This window comes from Heliangelus exortis, chromosome 13 (genome assembly GCF_036169615.1).
Source record: "Heliangelus exortis chromosome 13, bHelExo1.hap1, whole genome shotgun sequence".
In the NCBI taxonomy this organism is placed as follows: Eukaryota; Metazoa; Chordata; class Aves; order Apodiformes; family Trochilidae; genus Heliangelus; species Heliangelus exortis.
The window spans coordinates 15,799,339-15,822,024 of record NC_092434.1 but is presented as its reverse complement, the minus strand read 5'-3'; the positions used below and the strand labels follow the sequence as shown (position 1 = coordinate 15,822,024).

Genomic DNA, 22,686 nt, shown 5'->3' with positions numbered 1-22,686 from the left:
ATTTTACAGTAATATGGTATTATAATTGCTAACTTGATTCCTAAAAGGCTACTCTGACTCGCTGGATGTTATTCCCCTGCATGTCTAAGGTCCCCATTGGAAGAAGAGTTTTAGGGTGTGTGGTGACTACGAGATGATACAAAATCTGTTCAACTTGTTTTTATTAGAGTAAAACACAAAAGCTGTTAAACTACAGCCTAACAAATTGGATGCATGCTATCTATTGAATGCATGCTATCTTGGAAATTAATTACACACATAAACCTCAAAAGCATTAGTATTAAAAAAAAAAAAAAGCAAGTCAATTAAATAGAAATATTAAGTTTTTATCAGGATTGGAGAATGTTTGCTGTGGGAACTGATAAAAATCCCATCAGCTTGCTTTTAAAACTCTACCTTACTGATCCCAGCAGTTGCCTTTCTGGGATCTTTCTCTGGTTTAATAAAGGACAGTAACATGGGAAGCAGAGGATGCCATATACACAAAGAAGTTCTTTCTTGATACAGGGCAGAAGTGAAGTGTTGAGAGGATGCTAATCAGATTGCATTTGGTTTTCTAAAGGAAGAAATCTTAGTTTGGTTCTTCATTTCTTGCCAAAATCAGCACAGAAACTGCAAGTTCCTGGGCTGGCTGCATGCGGTGTCCTAGATTAAACTTTTCCCACTATGTATGCCTAAGAAAAGTGCTGAATTTCTGTTTTTCCAGCCTCCCCTCTTCCATGCCACTCTAAGAAATAGTAAGTTAGCCTGTATTACTAATAAACAATAATAATAAAGTTGCAGCCCACTCTGTCTAGGGTGAAACATACAGTATTTGGTAGCTGAGGAATATTCACTACTCCTTTGACAACAGAAGCAGCTACTGAACATACAAGCAGTTAAGAACACTTGCTGCTTGATTATGCATGTTTAAGACATTAGCTCAATTTCCTATTTATCGTCCAGCACTAAGAGGAAGCCTGAAGCATTAGGCATAGCAGCACTATGCTTGGCTGTCAGTGACTTCAAATAGGATGTAACTTGTCATTTGGCCTTAAATACAGTGGAATTTTTCTCTCCCCTTTTCTAATACCTATTCACAGAACCACCGCATATGCTAGTTTTTCCTCTAACCTTCTACTGCTTGTCCTAGCTCTTTGTTGGAGCTAGTAATTGACAGAGAAATAAGTCAGGAATTATTGCTGAGCAAAATCCATACAAGCACTACCGCTTAGGAAGGGTACTCAAGGAAACCATTTTGCGGTCTGGACTACAGCACTGCCTTACCTGTATGACATACACGATTTCAAGACCAAACGAGTAAATTTAGGTGATGTTTTTCCCAGCACCTAACTAAGCACAGGTATTTGCAGTTAACCAGCCATCTCTCTTCTTCTCTTCCCCTTCCCAGCCCCCGGAAATTAAAATAACGAAACTACTTAAAAACCATAAGCACTGCGCCGCTTTGTTCCCTGTGGTCCACCTCGCGGTGCTCGCTCCCCGCCAGACAACTCGCGTCTCTGTCAGCCTCCGGCTCTCGGGTCGGAAAAAGCCCCTCGAACCGGGCCTCGCAAGCACCGAAATGGGGGGGGGATGCAATGCGGATGGGCGGGGAGGCGTTTGCTTTACCTGCTGCGTTCCACCGCGGAGCCAGGGGCGCCTGGAGATGCTGCATCCACACCGGGGCGCGCTCGGAGGGCGGCTCAGAGCGCCTGGCGGAGGCGGCTGAGCGCCGGAGCCATCGCGGCGGTGGGATGGGAGCGCCGGGAAGGGAGAGCCGCCGGAGCCTCCGTGAACCGGGCGGAGACTCAGCACCTGGGCTCTGAACAGCGCCGCGGGCGGGGCCGGCTCCGCGCTCCCCGCCCCTGGGCGCGGGATGGCCGCACCGCCTCCCGCCTCGCTGCGCGGCGCTGCTGCCGCTCCGCCCCGCCCCGCTCCCGCCGCAGGCGGGGACCCGGCCCGCGGGCGGGGGCCGAGCAGAAAGGGCGGGAATGACCACGCTTCCCAGCCGCCCCTGCGGCCGGAGGAGACGGCTCTGCCACGGGGGAGGCCGGGAGTTGTAGTCCCGGGTGGTGACCCACGCAGACACGGGCGGTGGTTGCGACCCGCCCGGGACCCGCGGCCTTCGCCTCACCCTCGGTGTGGGTCCGCGTCGGGGTTTCCCGCAGCAGAGCTCCGCCCGCCCGGCCAACAGGCGTGCCGGGGCTGCCCCTCGCCGGGGGTCGTTGAGCTTTCGGGAAGGCTTCTTAAAATATTTGACTGTTTTTTGTTGCTTTTAACAAAAGCCTGGGAAACTATAGCTTTTCCACGGCGTTAGGGTTGGGTTTTTTTAGGGAATAGAAAAAAAAAAAAGGGATATGATTCTAATTCTGGAAACTGTACTTCTTCCCTCCCCTGCACCAAGATCCATAAACTTGTAAGATACATGTAAGAAGATGAGCAGAGACAGAGCTCTGCCTTACTAATCAAAAGTAATGCATTAGAAAAATTGTACCAAAAAATACTGTAACCCAATTGCTCACAGAAAGGCATCTGTAATACATAAGTGTTTATACAGGACTCTTCAGAGAGTATTTCCAAACAGATTTGTGTTTAGTTTTTCATCAAAAGTCACTATTCAGTGTCTTCAATACAGAGTTAATTTACTCTTTTGATAATGACCATCATAAAGGAATCTTTAAAGATCTGTTTGAAAAAAGGAGTTAGGGTAAACAAGTTAATTTAGAAGGCTGAGAACCAGCCAATCTCTCACCTTGATTATACAGTATTGAAAGACACTGGAAACTTTCCTATAGAATCCTGTATGTCAGGGATGCATGCATGTCCCTACTATCTCTGCTTCATGCTATTTGACTTCCTTGTTACAGAAGTGTCTTTATCATATCAAGTGTGAAATTTCTTGAAGATCTTACACAGGCAGATGTCAGCCATTCAAGTACAGCTGAATAACTCGATTCACGGATCCTGGTTTCTGCTAACAGCAGCTGTAGTGAGCTGTTGTCAGCAGCAACCAGTCTGCTTACTCTGCAGACGGTGACTCCCATTTTCCTCCACACGTATGACAGAGTCAGGGAAACCCAGATAGAAGATTAAATTTCTTCCCAATTTCAGTGAAATTCCAGCATTATCTCAGCAGTTCATCTGCCTTATGATGGAAAGAAAGAAAAGATTACTAATGTTATTTTCTGCAGATACCTCAATGTGTTGCTTCTTTTCAGTTTGTTGCACTTCCACATTGTTATTGATGGGGCTTAGTAAACATTTAATTAGACATATGGAAGGATCACAGATCATTCTGTCTAAGAATTACCCAATTATGCTTCCAAATGTTTTATTAAGTGAAAGAATGGCAGATGTCATGGTTCATCCTCACTACCTCTGCTTTTTCTCCAATTTCAAATTGTATCAATAGGGTCCAGGCAGTCAAACAAAGCTTTAGAAGATCTGAATGTCATCTTCCACAAAGAAAAGGCAGGAAGCTAAATGAGAGGTGCTGGGAGATGTTTGCTTTGCTTTCTTCTTAGAAAAACAAACAAACAAGAAGCCCAAATGAATTTAATTTCTGTCTGCCTACTTTTGGCAGTGTCTCCTAGATCTGAAACTAAGCTTCTGGGAGGATTATTGATTGTGTATGGTAGCAGCTTCCAGTTTCCACATTAGCCCTAGGAGGAAATTAGGTGATCTATAAGCAAACAGTGTAAGCATAAAAATTGTGCTGAAGCCTTTCATTATTCATTTGAATTGGATGTTTGGGGGTTTAGAAGACAACTTCAATGATGTTATGAGTGGTTTTATTGTTTTGGTTAATGTTTTATTAATGGTGGAGTATAAAGCCTCTTATTATGTTACTTTTTAATACAAGAGCATTAAAATATAATTCTTTTTGTGATTTGGGAAATGAAATTTAAGTATTTGCCACTTTTTAAAAACCCTTCAACAAGTTTAAATTTATGCAAGATTAACTTTTTTATTGCCTTGTAAGGCTTAACTTATTTTTTACTTAGCATATTTGAAAAGCCAAACTGTTATTTTATATACTTAGGCATACATCAAGCTGCCTACACGTGGACATCCAAGTTCGGAAATTTCTGAAGCCTTTGTAATTCAAATCATTTTAAGTTTGAATAATTGCTGTACACAGTATGTCTTACTAGGTTCTAGTGCAGAACTGGTTGCATTATTGTGTAGAATTAGAATCTTTTAAAAACAATTAAGGTATTGACTTCTGTCATGTATTCCCTTACCCTCTTTTTGGCTCATACCCACTTGGCATGAACTGTTACTGCAGTAACTGTTTTCTTGAGGTTAACATTAGAGGATTTTTGTAGACTAGCCAGACAAAGCTTAGTCAGGTTTCACAGTAACACTTTGCCTCATCTGTCCACTTGCCAAATCTCAAACATACACTTCCACACATACTACACCTGACCTATTAAAGATTTAGTGAGAATCTGTGGTTTTCAAAAATTGATTTTAAAACCAGGAAGAGCGCTACACAGAACTGGGTTTTGGTTTTACTCAAGTACAAATGGACTCTAAAATATGCAAGCCAATAAAAACTTAGACTTATGTCCTAGGAAGTGGATGACAAAATCCAGTCATCTATGATCAGAAGTTTCCAACCTGCTGCTGCTCTGGTACTGATGCATATGCAGCACTGTGGCTGTGCTTTTTGGTACATGCTCATGCTGGTAGGAGGGAAGGTGCTGAAATAAACCTCCCTTACAAAAGGGAGATAGCAGGAATATAGAAACCCAAATTTAGCTCACTTTGAGGGTGCACTTCCAAGGATTTAAGGATTATGCGTTAGTGTTCTGTTTGTTCAACGCTGTGTAAGTGAATGCTTTCCTTCAGTGTGAGTGCTTGGTCTGTTCATCTGGCTTGGATATCAGCAATTGTGCTGCATCAGCATGGTATTCTTCCAGCTAACATGTGCCTAAGTGGAAGTAAATGAGGTAGATGAGGCATTTTTGTATGACACTGCATTGGTTTATGTATATAAAAGGCTCTTTAAATCCTAGAGATTATCAGAAATCATTCAAGTGGCGTTGATAACCTTGGTTGATTCATACTTTCTTTTTAAGCTGGACTGTTCAGCTGAAATAGATTTCTTTAGATCTTTCAAAGTTGCAAAGTATTTCTTTCAGCAAGAAGTTCACTGAGTTCTTGTCTGGTCTGGCTACTACAGTTTGCCAACCTTGTTCATCTATAGGATTTTGACCACTGTTCTGGTAGTAGCTGTGATATGATGACATCTTTCTTCTTGTGATGGGTGGTCCATTAATGATTAAAGTAGGGCCAAAGTTCTGTTTAGGATAGGATATCAATTAGTTTCAGTTCTTAGTTTTGAAATAATTTTTACAATGAAATGGAGTCTGAGTAGCAGCTGTACAGGCTCTGTTGTACTCAAGGCACCAAAATACAGCTTGAAACAAACTGATCTAAAATTAACTAACAGGGAAAAAAACATCTCTATGCTGCTTTGTAAAATTTTACTTTAGTATGCAAGAGGAGTTTCCCTGTGCTCATGATAATTGTCACCATCTTCTTTGTGAGTATGTTGAGTTTTGTCACAAAGAAACCAGTTTGTAAGCTTTCCCAACCCATGGAAATTAAATTTTGGTGGTGACCATGACATACTAGTTTAAGCCAGTTGTACTTTTCTCAGTTTGTGGCATCCATAGATCCAGCAGCTAGCAAGGAAATGTTTTAATCTGTAATTTCTTGTTGTTGCTTAAGCTTTATTTTTCTGATTCTGAATTTACTAGGATTACTGTTATTTTAAACTTCATTTTTAAACAAAAAAGTTTACCCTTAATCTATCAAGTTAGAGGAGTCATTTCAGAGATTAATGTGGTCTGAAACATCTTTGCTAACTCATGTATTTTGATCTTTTAATTTAAGCAATGAAGAGTGAAACTGAGACCACGAGAGAGTGTACTGATAGTTTAGGGAGAAGCAAGGCTTGCAATTCAATCCCACTGCTATAGATAGACCTGCCATTCAGATCAATTATCTGATCTTTAATTTGGACTCTGCAGTGACTTATTATATAATTTTGTTTTCTTGGAGCTGCATTGATGTGTGTCACTAGCAAGCACTCAAAACCAAATCTGAAATCTGAGATGCCATGGTTTCAAAGAAAACATTGAGAGCTGCGGTCATGACAGTGTAATTTCTGTCTTCCTTGATCTCCTGAGAAATCATAACAAACAAAGAGAGCTTTTGACTTCTGAAGCAAGAGGAAAGAAGAACTATCATTCTACAGGGAGCTATGAGAAATGAGAAAACTGCACATTTTTACATCATTAAGCTTTAATTAAGGTCAGCTTATAGATCTATGTATTCTAGAAAAAGTTACAGCAGAAGACTATGAATATTGAGACAAGCAGAAGAAAACTTATGACTCTTGTTCTAATGCTGCAGAACCATCCTACTTCTCAGATTTATGTTCCATATGTTCTTTCCTTCTAATGTACTCATTTATTGATGAGTTTATAATTGTCTTTTTTTTTCAAAAGTCTTAAGAAGTTGCTTATTTATAGCCATTCCAATTATCTTCCAGAAAACACAACTATTTAATATACTGTTAACCCTCAGATCAGTTCCTTTGATATGATGATTTCATATTTGCACCTAGGTGAATAAATTATTTTCTATTCAGTTGAAACTGGTAAAAAGTTGTGTGAAGACACAGTGTGATTGCACTCGAGGCTTTGTTTTTGCAACAACCAAAAGATCCATCATCAAAACTCAAATCTTCCCCTGCTGAGGCTGCTTTACCACTTTAAGATAATGAGGGAAGTCTTGATAGACCATAGGACAGGTCTCTATGTAAAAAAAATGATTTCTTTATTTTTATGACATCAAAATTGCCTGCCTTCAGGCCATCTTCCAGAAGCACTACAGAAAAGTTGCCTGGGATGTCAGGCTTTAACATCCTCTGGAAAAATTATGGCTCCTTAAGTTTTCTGTGGTCAATGTCCAGGTTTTCTTTTTTCTACTGTAAAGGATATAGCTCATGTAGTATTTGGTGTTTACATGTTTTGTGTCTATCTTAATGATTTACAGCCAACATGTTTCATGGTTCTGTTCTCCATGGCACACCTAGGCCAACAGCAGGAAGATGATATTTGTGCAGATCCTGAAAAAAAGGCAAATGAAAGAGTTCATGTAACATGCACTCAGTGATTTGTTGAAATAAATTATTAAGGAATTTAAGCCACCTCTAAGTCTGAATAAAGTATCTGAGATCGTTTGTCACAGCAAAGGATTGTGCACATTATTCTTTTCTTACAGCAAAGGGTGTAGAAATTAGAGTATTTGCCCACAATTCAGCAAAATCATTCAGAGTATGGAAGAGACTAGAGTAAAGGTGACCAATTCTAGAGTCATTGCATATACCATTTTACAAAGATTTTTTGGGGTTTTTTTTTTTTGACTGTTGTAGAGCTATGAGGATTAGTTTAATAATTTGGTAAGTGTTAAAGAGATGAACCATTTGAGATATAGAGATTGCAGTGCAGTGGAAAGTCCCTTAATTGATTAGCATAGGAAAGTATATGCTTTTCTAGTATGAAGTGATAAAAGAATTTTCTAATACTTCCTCTTTTAGTATCAACATTTTTAGAAGACTGAACTTTTCTGTCCTCAATCCCTTTCTCACTTAGCTGGAAACATGGTCCTGATGAGCCAGGAATAGCTTATGCTTCTTTGTCAGGGTGCTGCTTTAGTGATTGGCATTATATATATTAAAATAATATTTCATATTATTCCTTGTCTTTAGGGTGAACTGCTCCCTACCCCAGAAACTGACAGACTGCTGTATCACAGGTCCTTTAGAAGAAACCACTCATTTGTAGTTTGAAGTTACAGTAAGTCTCTCTTCAGCTAAAAATCCCACTTTACAAAAATGCTACAGCTTCTAGGAGCTGCACAAGTTATACCTTAAATAATGATGGTTTTCTCACTAAAAGAAGAAATGCTTTTGTCCTCCTCAGAAAAGTTGCTCAGAATTCAGGATGTTCAGCTGCTAAATTAGGGTTAGGGAATTTTTAAAGTTTAGGCATTTGCTTTGATACAGCAGGATAATGGATAAATTTTCTAGCTCACACTGGTCACAAGAAGTTTATTTTTCCACTGCAGTTTTACTCATTATCAGCTCTAATTACTCTGGAATTTGTACTATCCTTTTGATGCCTTTTAGATTTTGTTTGGCTCTGCAAGACTGGTCAAACTCCCAAAGGAATGGAATGAGTAGTGTATGTTATATTCATAGATTTAAGGACACATTTTCTATAACACAGGTCACCTGGATTAGAGCAAGTTGTAAATTCTATTTAGCTAAAGCACAGTGATCTTAGAGTTACCTTTGGAACATACTCATCACAGCCTAATTCTACCTTGGATTAAATTTTTATTTCTTCCTCTTACTTTTGATGTACCACAATCCTCATTTTCTGTGATTGGGTACTGGTGACAATACAAGATACTATTGGGGATAATGTTTTTTCTACCTCATTCCCCTCCCTGCCACCCCTACTTGTGATGGCCTGAAGTTTTATGGTGTGTCTTAAATAGCCCTTCAGCTAAGGCCAATTCCTTTTCAGTGAGATTGTACCCATAAGCATTTTGTTTTGACATAATATATTCACACAGTAAATAATACTTCTGGCTTCTGCTGTTTGCCACCACATTAGATATTTGAGTTTAGTTTTCATTTGCCTGTAATAGTGGAAATGGCTCCTAGGAACTCAGAAGCAGAAAGCCCCCTTATGACAAATTCTTTAGGATTTGGTTAATGGAGAGCTTGAAAAATCTTGTTTTGTTTCAGTGCATAGGTTTTTAAAATTGATTTGTTCTTGTGAAATTTGATAGATGAGAGGGAGAATACTTCTGTAAGAAGGAAATAAATCTAGTTACTCCAGAAACAATGTAAAAGTGGGTAACAGTAAACCTGCCTACCATCCACTGAGGGGCATATAGATTTGCTTCACTGTGTTTATTGTCCATCTTGTTAAATAATACAAAAAATGTTGTTAATAGAAGTGGCTTCAGTAATCTAATTAAGATTGTTTTCTAATATATTTGAATTTTCTTTTTTTTAAATATTTGCAGTTATGGTTATGTATAAAGTAGATCAGGAATATCAGGAACACTGGTGCTGCAGGTTCTGACAAATGTGTTTGCTAGGTTGAGAGAGGGGAAAAAAGGCAAAGAATGCCTAAATATGTGTAGACACTGAGTATATGCCTTGCTATGTGTTGATTACTTGCATTTGAAATACTGAGAACATAAGGTTATTTCAAGTCCCTCTGTCAGTAACAGATTTTCATTGCATAGGTAATGGATCTCCTGTGGAGGAAAAAAATGTTTAGTGCCTTAAATTATGTATTTATTTTTTTTAATCTTTCATCATCCTACTCTGACAGAGTATGTCATAAAGAGCTGGGATTTTATCTTCAGTACTTGATTGATTCATTCTAGCTGAAAACTGAGCTGGATGTTGGGAATTAATTTATGCTCGACTCTCACCGCGTCCCGAGTAAAATTATTCAGAAGTGGAGATTTCAGTACTTTGCTGTTTTCCTCACAGACTGCTGCTGATTAACCTGAGCTTTAAGATTTTCTTTCTCTCACTGATGAAGCTATTTTTGCTTCTTCAAAGAAAAACCTACTGAGATGGAGTGGCAAAGGCACTGATGATATAAATGGCACAATGTATCAGCTCTTACCTCAGTCAATTCTAAATAACCATTTGTTTCAAATGGTGAAACAATTAATGTAAATACAAAGTATCAAAGCCAGCTCTGAAATGAGCCAGCGCCTGTCTACTTGGCTCCAAATGATTTGTGCCAGTGTGGACCATTAGGGCTCATAACTGGTAAGGTTTTCAGATGAAGCTTCCTTCAGAGAGGCATTGGTAGAAGATGATCTAACACTAGGAGAAGGGATAAAATAATAGTACTTGGAAGATGAATCAAGAGCTCAGAGTTGAGCAGGGACCATTGGAAAAAGGAATAATTTTTCTACACTGAGACCTGTTTCGTAGGCACAGTGATGAAACGAGGAGGATTCTTTCCAACATGCTGTTTTAGCTAATATGAAGTCTTAATAGAGGACATGTTTTGAGAGAGGAATTATGCAAAGGCAGCTCAGTGTAAGAGATGAAGGATTATGCTCTATATTCTATATACTGTAATGTATTGAAAGTTTCTACAAGTTTAAACTTGTTGGGCTTTTTAGAATGTGTAACATTTGATCAGGCTCAGGCTAGGCTGACCCTCTCTAATCAAATGGGCTTTGTACACTTAAATGAGCTCTTATTGGTTCCTTAGATCTTCAAAATTTAGCCATCTCCCATCTACACATATAAAGGCTGGCTTCAGTTTCCTCTTTTAGCTATGAAAGATTTCAAAATTCCAAAAAGGAAAAAAGAAGTATTCAAAAATAGAACTATGAGTTAAAAGTGTGGGGCTAGTGAGTTCAGTAATAGATGCTTCAGTACTATTTAATGATTGTTACTTTACAAAAATGAACCTTACACTTCAATACAGAGTTTCAACCCAAGTAGTGCTTTTTCATAAGCAGAAAGATGTTGAACTTGAATTATTTTAAAATTTTTTTGGCTTCTGTGCAATAGGCAAAGCTGGAGTTCTGCGTTATTTCTGGAGCAGAACCCTTAAATTCAGTCATTGCTAAGTGGCAGTGTTTATTCTGTAGAAAACTAGCCAGAGCTGTGTCCACTAAAAAAACTTTTCTAGTCTCCCAGTTGATCTGTCTCAGATGTTTGCCATGCCATTTTAGGGAAAGAACTATTTCTGTAAAGGAAACAAACAAAAAAACAGAAACACAAAATAAGATTCAATTCTTTTTTTTTTTTAAAAAAAAAAAAAAAAAAAAAAAAGAGAGAGAGAGAGAGAGAATGAATACCTTTGGGGTTTTTTTTGTTTTAGTGCAGTACTTTTACAGTCCCACTGTCTGTCTCATTAGGCACTTTCTTATTACTGCTGTGTTGAAAGAAAAGCTACAGTTCCTTACAGTTCCTTTTTTTTTCCTGTAACAGGTGAATGAGTTTTGCATAGCAGATGAGAAAAATGCTATGCAAAAGGTGGGGAGTTAAGATTTTCTTTTTCTTTGTCTCTGCCCTTGGGTTTTAGTATATGTCATTAAGATAACCAAAAAAAGGATTTAGATTTACAGATGAGAGGAAGCTTCCAGATCTGCTCAGTAAATTTGGATTCTGGGCCTGCCAAAGGAGCAGTTTCACGGGAAAGGCCTTGTTACTTCTGTTGAAAGCAACATGAATGTTGTGAGCCATTGTTTGGAACCCCTTAATTTTCCTCAGTCTGTGCACACTGCTCCAGGAACAAAATGGATAAATATTATTTTATTAAGGATTTAATATTTTGAAACATAGGACTTAGTGTTTTTTCCCTGTTTACTGCTAAATTGTTCAGTGTCAAACAATTTTCACAATAGTCCTTCTCAGCAATCACTTATTCACTAGAGGTGAACAGTTTCAAAAACCTAACTGAAAGATCAACTTGTCATACCCTTTAAATAATAAGTTGTCTTTTGAATCTTTAATTAAAATGGTATTGTTTTGTTTTGCGAGGATAGCCAAGGGAGCTGAAGTTTTGCATATTTAGTACAAATATCACAGAGTTTAAAAAAATTTTAAGTGGAAAATTGTTACATATTCTCTATATCCCAAGACATGGTTTTATAAATAGAGGCTGCAGGGCTTGAATTTTATTCTATATAGATGACAAACAAGGCCCTGTAAGTTCAGGGAAGGTTGAGTGATGGAATTAGAGCAAGAAAATATTTATAAGGGATTATAAGTAATTATTATTATATACTCTATATTATTATTACTATTATAATGAAATTATTGAATTATCTACACCAAAAATACTATCTTCATTGTTCTGCTTCATGTGATGAACATATACATTAGCTTTCTCTATACTGCATTGTCTACAGTACATGATATAGCTTCATTGCCACACTTCTTTTTATTCAGTAACATTTTTCCTTCTTTCATTCAGTTTTATCTCTAGTCATAAAAAGTAATCTATATTTAATATGGCTGTATCCAGCCAGGGGATTAAAAATCTAAAAATATTTTTATTCCAGCATGTGCCTGCAGGCTTGTATTTCACTGCATTCATTGTCAGGGCAGAGAAAGATGTGGTCAGGAAGAAATTGGCCAGTCTTCTGATCAGACAGAATATTACCTGAAGCATTTTAAGAGCTGATGGGGAAAGAAAGGTTTCATCCAGGACCAAATTTACTTTTGCTGAACAAGGCAGCCTACATTAAAATTCTGTTAATAAATAATATCCTGTCTCTCAAACACCTCTCAAATAGCTGTATGTATATCCTAAGGGAGAGTGGCTTGGAAGGAATCCATGTTAGTGTCAAAAAAGTTCTACTAAGTGTGCTGTGAGCTTTACAAATTTACTTACAGAATAGAAATGGGTGAAGGATGTATAGACTATTTGTCTCACGTTGAACTGTGTGTTGAGAAATTAATGACTGCTAAGTGTCCATACTCAGCACTGGTGAGGCCACATCTGGCAACTGCATTTAGCTCTGAGCTGCCCACTACAAGAGAGACTGAGCTACTGGAGAGAGTCCAGCAAACAGCTGCAAAGATGGTAAAGGGGCTGGAGCATCTCTTCTGTGAGGAAAGTCAGAAAAAGCTGGGACTGTTTAGCCTAGAAGTGAGAAGGCTCCAGTGAGAAATGTTTGAAAGCTACCTGGACATGGTTCTGAGCAATCAGCTATAGCTGACCCTGCTTGAGCAGGAGGGTTGGACAAGGTGACCTCCTGAGGTCTCTTCCAACCTCAACCATTCAGTAATTCTGTGAGCAAGAGGTTTCTCTCTGCACATTGTGTTAGGATTGTTGCAGGTGATGTTTCATGCTCAGTTAAGCTGATAACTGTGACCCTCAGTGCAGCAGGCAGCCCCATTTCACTCTCCAGTAAGACTTCTGCATGTTGTCTGTTCTGGCAGCAACATCTCACAGGTTTATGATGCACAGGGGGCAGAAATTTGGGTTAGAGACTGTGGGAAAGTGCCTGATGCAGGAATGCTCTAATCCTCATTAGGTTATCTATGGATACTTAAAGTAAAAGTTTTATTGTAGACAAAAACGTTTTTAAAAAAATCACTTTAGACTGAAATTCTACATTCTGCAACAAACACACACTCACTTTGCCACAGATGCTGACTTTAGTGTTTCCAAAGTTTTACATTTTATACTGGGTAGAAGGTTTGTTAATAGAATTCTGAAAATATTGACTGTAATTGAGGCAGCCATGAACAAACAAAATCATGTTTGACCTGGTGAACGTGGGTTTCCAGATATAAAATATCATTTTGGTGCAATTACATTTATGGTGTAGAAAAATGTCCATTTACATTTTCAAGTGGTAAAAAAGTTCAGAAAATACAGGACTGTCATACTTGCCTGAGATTTCTTAGGAAGTTGTTTGTGTGTATGCACTACTCATGCTTCTCAAAAAAACCTGTGCTTAGTGTATTGCTGATGTATTGCTAAAATAATAATTGTGATTATTGTATTTCTGAACAAATGTACATCCTCACTGTAGTAAATCAAATACATCTGGGAATGTGCATAATGAACATACATGGAATTTTTGGACATATGGTGACCTGTTTGGTGCTAGTCTACGTACATAGCTGATGTGACCTAAATACAAAATAAGTAGGGTACATATGTACATATGTATGAACAACAGAGTGAGGAATCCCAGAGGAATTGGGAAAGCCTCAGAAATCAGAGACATGGGTGGATATGCTATGTAAAACCTCATGTAAAAATCTGCATGCTTTTAGGATCTGAGGAGGAATGATTAATGGAAGAGCTGCATAGGAGTTATGTGTCTCAGTGACCATATATTTTCTCTATTGCCATTTTGGTGTTCACAAATTATAGCACCATCAATATTTTGTCTAATTTGCTGTGTTCACAGATGGAACCTCTAAATAGACAGTTTCAAATGTCATTCTAGTCTGAATTCAGTTTTTTGTAGTACTTTGCATAAATGTCTGGTTTTGATGATACACTGCTCTAATTCATTACAGCATCTTTGTCTGTTCTAAATTGGGCAAATCGACAAGAAAAGCCCATTGCTTTTCATATAGTGTTACTGGTTTCTGAGAGACTTTTGTGCAGACAGATGTATCATGGTTTAGCAGTCTGGGAGGACCAAAAACCAGAGGACATAATTGCTCTCTATTACCCCCTTTAGATGAAGCAACAGTTTGAAAGAATACATTAAAGAAAACTGCCAGTGCTAGCCAGTTTGTGGGTTAGGTAAGGTAGTGTCCAAACCCACCAATGGTCCTTACCTATTACACTGTTCTGTGGGGCCATTAACAGCTTATTTTAGAGTACATCAGTTTTTAAACTGATGCAACCTAATTTTGGGTGCTGATTGGACATCTCTGAAATTTGGTCTTTTTTTATCCCAAATTATTTTCATTTATGATTTTATGTTACTATCCACTTGTATATTCCAAAGGGATGTGAATTTTGAGTATGCATAGCTGTGATCTCCCAGAACCACAGTTATTTACATTTACTTAATGCCTGCTGATCTGTTTATAACTTCAAAGTTAAAATATTCAGTTGCATGGAGACCTATGTTAATTGTGAACTTACAGGACCTAGGGGTACTACTTCTAGCAAGCAAACATTGTGAATCAGATGTCAACCAATTGAATCTTGTTTCAATACCATCCAAATTTTAGATGTAGAAGCCAGTTTTTCTGCAATGACCTGACTGGAAGCAGAACTCTGTGCTCTGCTTTATTTATTTGATTTTCATATAGAAACATAATTCCTGCAGGGAATTCTATTTCAGCCACAGAATGAAAGCCTGTGAACAGCTCTTCTTCCTGTCTGAATGTTCCCCTATGAATTGCTGATGGTTAGGAAAGCTCACAGTGACAGAACAGGAGCCAGCAGCTTTATGCTTAGATGACAGTAGCCTGTGTCTGTGCTAACTGCAGCTGGCACCATTAACTACCTATCCACAGACTAAAATAAAAACAATTATCACTGCATGCATTAGAATGATGAAATCTGCTCTGTTTCTATAGTAACGTGAGCGACAATTTTTATTATGACCATAAGAAAGTAGAATGTGATCATTTCTTTGGTGGTGGTTTGGGGATTTTTTCCAGTGTTGCACAGAGCAGCAATTTGCAGAGAAAATGATGTATAAGATGATGCACGTAATTGACAAAAATAAAGGTGAGAGGTGCTTTACCTGTAAAAAAAAAGATGCACAGCATACATTCAAGCTGACGTGTTAATTTTAAGTATTGTGTTATGTAGAGACCTGTTACACTAAATTCTACAGAATATAGATACATAATGCATAATATATATAATATATTATATTATGAATCATATATGTAATATATAATATGTAGAATTTACACTAGTAGAAATATGTAGAATTTAGTGCTGTTTGAGGTAGATCCTTCTGTTGAACAAAAATAATCATTAAGTGGAAGTTTTGCAAAAAATCAGGAATAAGAGATAAAATAAGGTGAGAGCTTTATCATGTCAATTTTTAAACTGTTTTGCCATCTGGTCTGACTTCAAGTATGATACAAAAAAACAGTTTTACATTCTGAGCTTTTGTCTTCAGAAGCATGTGAAGGATAAAAACTGGGAGAAATTACTTCATGGATATGTTTATTATATTGCAGCATTTTTAGGCCTATCCAAGCTAGCATTAGTCTAGTGTGTTTATTAGTAGTGGGAAAGCTGTGGCAAAATGTTGAACAATCCTAGCTAGGAGTTGAAGGATATATCTTTTTTAATACTTACAAAGTAGGATATTATAGCATGAACCTATGAAGAGAGTTCCTGAGTTCTTTAGGCTGATTTCAGCATTCTGTTTGAATATTACTTTGTTTCAAAATCACCTCCTTCTGCAAAGAATGCACATATTTAACTGTGCAGTCATTTAGTAACAGACATCAATCTTAAAGTGTTTAATAATTTACAACCTTCCCTCTCCCTACAGACTTATCTTGCCTAAAACCTCTTTCCTCATTATGTGTTGAATATATAGAGTATTTCTATGAGCAACTCTAGAGCAAGCATCACCTCTACGGCGAGTAAAGGACTATGGAATATCTCTTCAAGTGACTTAAAGCCTCAGGAGTGTGACAGTAATAGAGATGTTTTTAACCTTCAGCTCATTTTCAAAATTAATTTCACAGCAGTAGAGCATAAAATATGACATCATACTCTATCTTAACATTCCTTTCTAAACCCAGACTTAGGTTGTCAATTTAGCTGCATTTTTTAAAACACAGGGATGTTTTAAATGTCTCTTTATATTATGCACACTGGACTGGAAAGGTCTTTTCTCTACCTGCAGTTACAGTAATAAAAACAGACATTCTTTAAAAACTGCACATAATTTCATTTTAGAAAGATAAGCAAGTATTTTGTTCAAAGTCCAAAATGCTCAATATTGTCTCAATTATTTAAAGGTTTAAACTGAACTTGACAGAAAAGTAAAGTAAGAGCAAAAATGCTCCTTCTAGCATCTAAAATTGCAGATTAAATATATAGTCAGTTATATCAAAATGAATCTTGTTTATTAGCCAGATGATGTATCACTTGGGAATTAGGACAGTATGTGACTGGCAACAGAGCAAGAAAGGAAATGACTTACATATAATAGGAAAAATGGAGAGGATTGCTTTTGTCCATGTAAAAAAGGTCAATATTTTAAATCAACCTGATGTAGTTTCTCTTCTGAAGCACAAATAGAATAAAGAACTTTAAGGGCACATAATTGAACTTCAGTTTCTAGGTTGGTGAGATCAAGTATGGCCTACTACATGGAGAAGTCTGGCTAGTCTGTACATTCTTCATTCTGATTTTTATGATTCTTAGGTACTGATGTTCTGTACTTCTGTGGCAGTTGATCTCTAGATGGAAATATGGAAGACTGGCAAGAGAATTTGTGTGAAATGTAGAAAAAAAGAAATGTAGGTTACTTATGCTGTTCTTAGAATTCCAATGACAGGTTTGTGTTTCATAGTTATTTCTGTTATTTTAGCTTGCTTGTTTGTAGAAAAAGTGTAGAAATGTTCATTTGTACTTCCCAGGGGGGTTGTAATTACAAAAGCCAGGATATCCTACTCAAACTCTTTGTATTTTTGAAATACTTTGGTGTTTAACTTGAGCAGTCTAAAAAAGGCTTGTGGGGCCAAAAGGAGAATTTTTTGGAATGAGTCAAGGTTACAATTGGCAAGCAAGTACTGTGTAAATCTTCCAAATTCCAATTAAATGTAGAATTTAGCAAGTCAAAATCTAGCTATTAGTAAGATTCTTAGAAGAATATATGAGTTTTTAAACAATAAGTAAAGCTGCAAACCCTCATGAGTACACATTGCTTTTAAGTCAGACATTCTCCTACCATAAAAAGTTAAAAGATCACAATAATGGTTAACCAGTAAATTTTGTTTCCACACATAGCCATGCATCAATAAAATAGTGTAGAGAGATTTATTACTTTACATTAGTGAACAGTGTGTTCTAATATGAAATAAACTGCAGAAGAGCTACAGTAAGGATAGGTAATCACTGTGTTTTACCAAGGCAAAATTAAAAGCTAAAGATGTTTGATCCTGGCACTTCAGTTAGCACTTACCAGACTGAATTTCTATTTTAGTGAGTTTTCTATTTGCTGAGCATCTTTTTGTTTGTTCAGTTTTTAGACTATAAAACCATTCTTTCAGCATCCCAACATCACAGTTTCAATAGCAACACATAATAAACATTCCAGCCTTTTTTCCCCATAGAGATATGCAAATATATGTTATTGTTTACTCACTGATACTTCAAAAACAAATGCCAGTGAAAAAATTAAGCTACACTTCTCTTCATTCATAGACCTCAAGGAACATTTCTAGTTTTGGAAAACCATGGGGAGTGATCAGGGAGCAAGATCCCTGATTTCAAACTAGATGCCTGTTTGGAAATAAAAATGAAAAAAAAAAAAAAAGGAAAGTAAACTGAATGAATCACAGCACATTTTATTCTGCTAGTCTTCTAGGACTAACATACATAATCTTTGCAGTTCATTCTTGTTTGCCTAAAGAGTTCTGCTCAAGATCCTGAATTTTAATACACTCCTTGTATTCCTATTAGTATCCCTGTTTAACCTCTGCTGCCACCAATGTTCATAAATAGTTCGGCCTTTTGGCACAAAAAGAGAGAGTCTATAATGAGAGCCTTCAGTGATGAACAAGTACAGAGAAAGTTCAGTAAATAAAATGCTGTTTTGTGGTTCCAGTTTGTAAAAGTATAGGAGGGAAAGGCTGTGCACCACCTGCACCAGCTTCTAAAAGACACATGGGAGAGGAGAGATTTACAGCCTGCTTTGGGTCCCAGTAGGCATTGGGTAGTATGGCTTTCAGGAGAACCAGAATTTTCCATTCTGTGGTTTTAAACATATGAATTGCAAAAGAAGCCTGAGGCAGCTTTGATCTGATAGGATTTTATTAAATTGAATCGATTTCCAAATCTTGCTGATACCTTTGTTTATCCATAATCTTGCCTTTTATTTATTCTTTATAAGATTATTCTTAAATTATACAGCCCTATAAAAGAGGAAAATATCCTTTAAATTTAAGTAATGAGAGTGCTAGAGGCTAATCTAGTAAATAATCTGGTTTTTAGCTGTGCTCAACTGTTTCTTCAACTTCCTTTAAAATATTAATTTGATACAAGACCAAAATGTCACACTACTTGCATATGCATGTGAATGTAAGTTGTGTCTTCTTGGCATATGGTATTCAGTTAAGCCTGGTGTAGCTGACATATGTCTAAGTAAAGTCACTTTCTGGCATTAGATATTTAAATTTATTCATTTTGCTGTGGATAAGATTACACTGGGCATTTCTGGTGCTTACAGTGATACAATTTTTCTTGGTTTCTATTTATACAAGCCTTTCAAGAGAGTAGTGGGCAATTTTTGCTATGCAGAATGGAAGTTCCAAATCTCTACTGTTAGTAATAAATTCAATTTGCAAGAACCTGGAGTCCAGTCTGACTTAGTTTGGTGATTTTTACTGGACTTTTAGTTTTGTAGGTACTAGTCTGTAAATGTATAACATATCAAAAATAAGCTGACTTTAAAACATCTCCATCTTCTGCTGTCATTGCATGATGCTCTATACTTAGGGAGTTCACTGATGATTTTTACTGAAGATGTTGTAACCTGCTCATTGTTGTCCTAAATGCTTTACCTTTGATTTCTAGTTTGTTTCTAGGATAATGTTGAATGTGTGAGCAGCTGCAGTGTCCAACAGAGTGCCTTGCATAGTTCTTTTAATCTGTAATTCTTGATTGTGTTAAGCAACACAGCTCCAGAACTGAAGTGCCAGCTTGTCACGCTGCAAAAAGTCTGGATAATGAAGCTTTCCAAAAATGGGACTCCCTTCTCCCTAACATTGCCATAGCAATATCATTCTGCAAATTCCTAAGTGAAAATTTCTAACTTAATGTGAATATCTTAATTAGGAAAAGAGCACTTAAAAGTTCTAGATCTATGTTTTTATTTCCTAGGCATCCATAATAGCGATGTACTTTTAATTTGGATTTATTTTAGGAAAAGAAATGAGAACAAATAATTCTTCTGTAGGACAATATAATGTGTTCTAAATATGTAGCTTGCAATGGGTGTAAAAAATGGAGAGCTGTTTGTAAAGTTAAATTAAAATACAGTATAAGAAAGGAGTAATTTCATCTGCATGAACTACACTCTTGAATGGTAGTAGTGTTCTGCTCTTGTTTTGTCAGAAGAGGAAGATAAACTCATAGATTAGAGAGATCTTTTAAAATTAAACCTGCATTCTTCAGCATAGGATTAGTAAGAAGCTTGTACTAATACCAAGAGTTTGAGATATTTTGATTTAGAGAAAATCTTTGGGGCCTCAGCATCCCCAGAATGTGATATAGAAGAGGTTTCTCAGGAACTCATTTTGGGAAACTTCAGATAGTACTTCAGGTTGGGGGTACAGGCCCTTATCTGACTCATTTTCATTCTTTCATAATAATAGTTTTCTGATATCTTTGCCGTATAAATAGTGCTTTATAACTGAGCAGAGGAAAGATTATTTTCCTCTATAAGGTAAAGAATTTATCCAAATATGGACTGTTCATCTGATGAAGATGCAAATTTTTATTGAAAAGATACCTAAGATCTGCTTTTTCGCTCCATTGCATTTTGAAATTAAAGTTTATTTGAGTTTGTTGTGCAAAGAATGGATGATGCTTAAGTGTCAGTTTTAGGTATTTGGGGTTTATTCACTGGAAAGTACTCTATCTACTACTGTGAACATTTTCATTTATGTTGCCTTCTTTTGTTTCCCCATTAATCAGCTTTGCACTGTGATCAGCATTCTGGATTTTGCTTTTTGCCAATTTATATGCATGGAATATTAAAAAGAAATGCACCCTTTGCAAAGAAAGACAGAAACCAGTCCTGTCAGGATAAATCCACCAGTTCTTTAGCTATCTAGTGATTATTAAGAATGTGAAGCTAATGAGTGCACCTAATTGATATGCCATAAATCTCTACTGTTATTGTTGGCAAATCCATAGGGCTTTTGTTGTTGCAAATGAGATAGCACTGCAGCAGGGTTGTTGCTATACTGTGGCTGCAGTAAGAGACTAGATGCTTGGAGTGGTTCTAAGTTTTTAGAACTCTGTTTTAAGGGGAAATATTTTTCAAGTAGCTATTTTTCCATACTGTATCGAGGATCGTATTTCACAAGAGCTTAATTCCTATTTAGACCCTGAAATTAAACAATGACAATTTAAAATGAAAAAGTGATTGGAACTTACAACTTGATCAGCATTTTAGGAAACTTAACTAGTTGCTTTTCTATCCTAAATGAAAAATGCTGACTTCTTTGAAAAGAAAAATCTCTCCCTATAATTGTATACTTTGATTGCTAACAGGAGGCTTAAAATCAGAACTTGAAATTATAAAGTACAAAGCACGAAGTTTGGGTTATTTTTGAGAGTGGCTTTTTAATCTGGTTAGAGTTTTATGTTCTTTGCTATTCAAAGTTGTGCTGCTCTATGAGACTACAGTGACCTTAGAATAGGCAGTGGTAGTTATCCTCAAAACCTAGACTGTTGTACAAGAGTATGTCTCAAATCCAAGGCTGAATCTTTTTTTTCCTTTTTTTTTTTTTTTTTTTTTTTTTTTTATTTGAATCTTTTTGCATCCTTAGATTTTCTGCTTATAAATGTAACATGATCACTAACTAGAAAAATATAAGTACAATTAAGTTTTCACAAACTGATTCGTAGTTGTCATTTTATATATCTGTATCTATCTAGACCCTAAGATCACTCTGGTATTTTTTATTTCTATTTATTTCTTATAACCAGTCCTAGGACATAGTGCTCCAAGTGAAACATAATTTCTACCTAAAATCTTAAAAGCACCCTAACACTGTGACACCAGTGAAAATTACTGGCTGACCAGTCTTCCAACTTCCATTTTGCCCCTCAGGTTGCAGGGAAAAAATGGCATACACTAAATAATCTGAATAAGAGTGTAATTTTGTTGGAAACTGAACTGCATTCATGGGTCGTACAAGCCATCATCTTTATTTTAAAATAATGGAATTAAAGGGATTATACTTGTTACAGCCACAACAGTATGACAGGAGAAAGGTCAGCTTTAGGTGACATTATCCCAGATACTGTTTTGTCTTTTCAGAGTCCCACACATTTACTGAGGGATTGTCTTATTTTAAAGACAGGAAACTTCCTTCTACCAAAAGGACAACATGAATCATCATGTGTGTATTGGGAAAGGAAAAAAAGCCTGTATTTTTGGCTTGCCACAAAGTTGTTTGCAATGCAAAACTGCCTGTAATTTCAACATACAAATACAAGCCCAATTACTGTGTTTGAGAGAAAGCTATTTTTTGACAGTCTGACCTCCTTGAGTGATGCAGTTTCAACCACATTATCTTTGAGGAGAACACATCTTTGTAAGGTGCTGTTGCTACCAAAATAGCAATGGTAAGTGTATTGGTTGCCTAACTGTACTTAGAACACCCTGGGATTTTTTTTTCTCGTGTTAGTGGAGAAAATCATGTATACAGTCACACTGTCTTATTTTTGGGTATCTACCAAAGAGAGATGAAAAACCATGCTAAGAAAGTCGAGGGCTGTAACTGCTTAACCACAGTTATTTTTGCATAGCAAAGGAACTAGATGTTAAAGTACTCTGTTCCAGTCTTCTTTTTAAGATGTAAAATGTTGAACTGAAATTTATTATTCCACGGTTGTCTGGCCTTACCAGTTTAAGAGAGTAAGCAGCAGAATAGACTTCTGAAGAAGAATGGTTGATAAGGCAGCAACAGAAAAGTTCAGAGTTAGAGTTAAGATTAAATATGAAGAGAGCAAAGCATACAAAGGCATTTGAAGGCAGCCATGGCAACCATATAACTTCTCCATCTTGCAATTACACTGTCATTTAAGACATTTTAGGTTTGGTCTCAGTTAAGATGAAAAGGAATTCTAAAAATTCTTTTTCACTCCTGCTGTAGTAGTTCTTGTCAAAAAAATTACATTTTGTGCTATGTCCTAACTCTCATTTCATTGCCTC

The 22,686-nt window shown here is 36.9% G+C and overlaps 1 protein-coding gene and 1 long non-coding RNA gene across 2 annotated transcripts in view; one reads left to right on the top strand and one right to left on the bottom strand.

Annotated features, from left to right (window-relative positions):
- The window catches only part of SMPD3 (sphingomyelin phosphodiesterase 3), a 93,169-nt gene extending 91,228 nt beyond the window's left edge, over positions 1-1,941 (bottom strand). The window contains exon 1 of the mRNA XM_071756987.1: positions 1,609-1,941. The gene's annotated coding sequence lies outside the window, so the exon portion shown is untranslated. The remainder of the gene's footprint in view (positions 1-1,608) is intronic.
- Positions 1,942-2,152: 211 nt separating this feature from the next.
- Positions 2,153-22,686, top strand: part of LOC139802138 (uncharacterized) — a 30,971-nt gene continuing 10,437 nt past the window's right edge. The window contains exon 1 of the long non-coding RNA XR_011728526.1: positions 2,153-2,395. This is a non-coding gene — a long non-coding RNA (uncharacterized lncRNA). The remainder of the gene's footprint in view (positions 2,396-22,686) is intronic.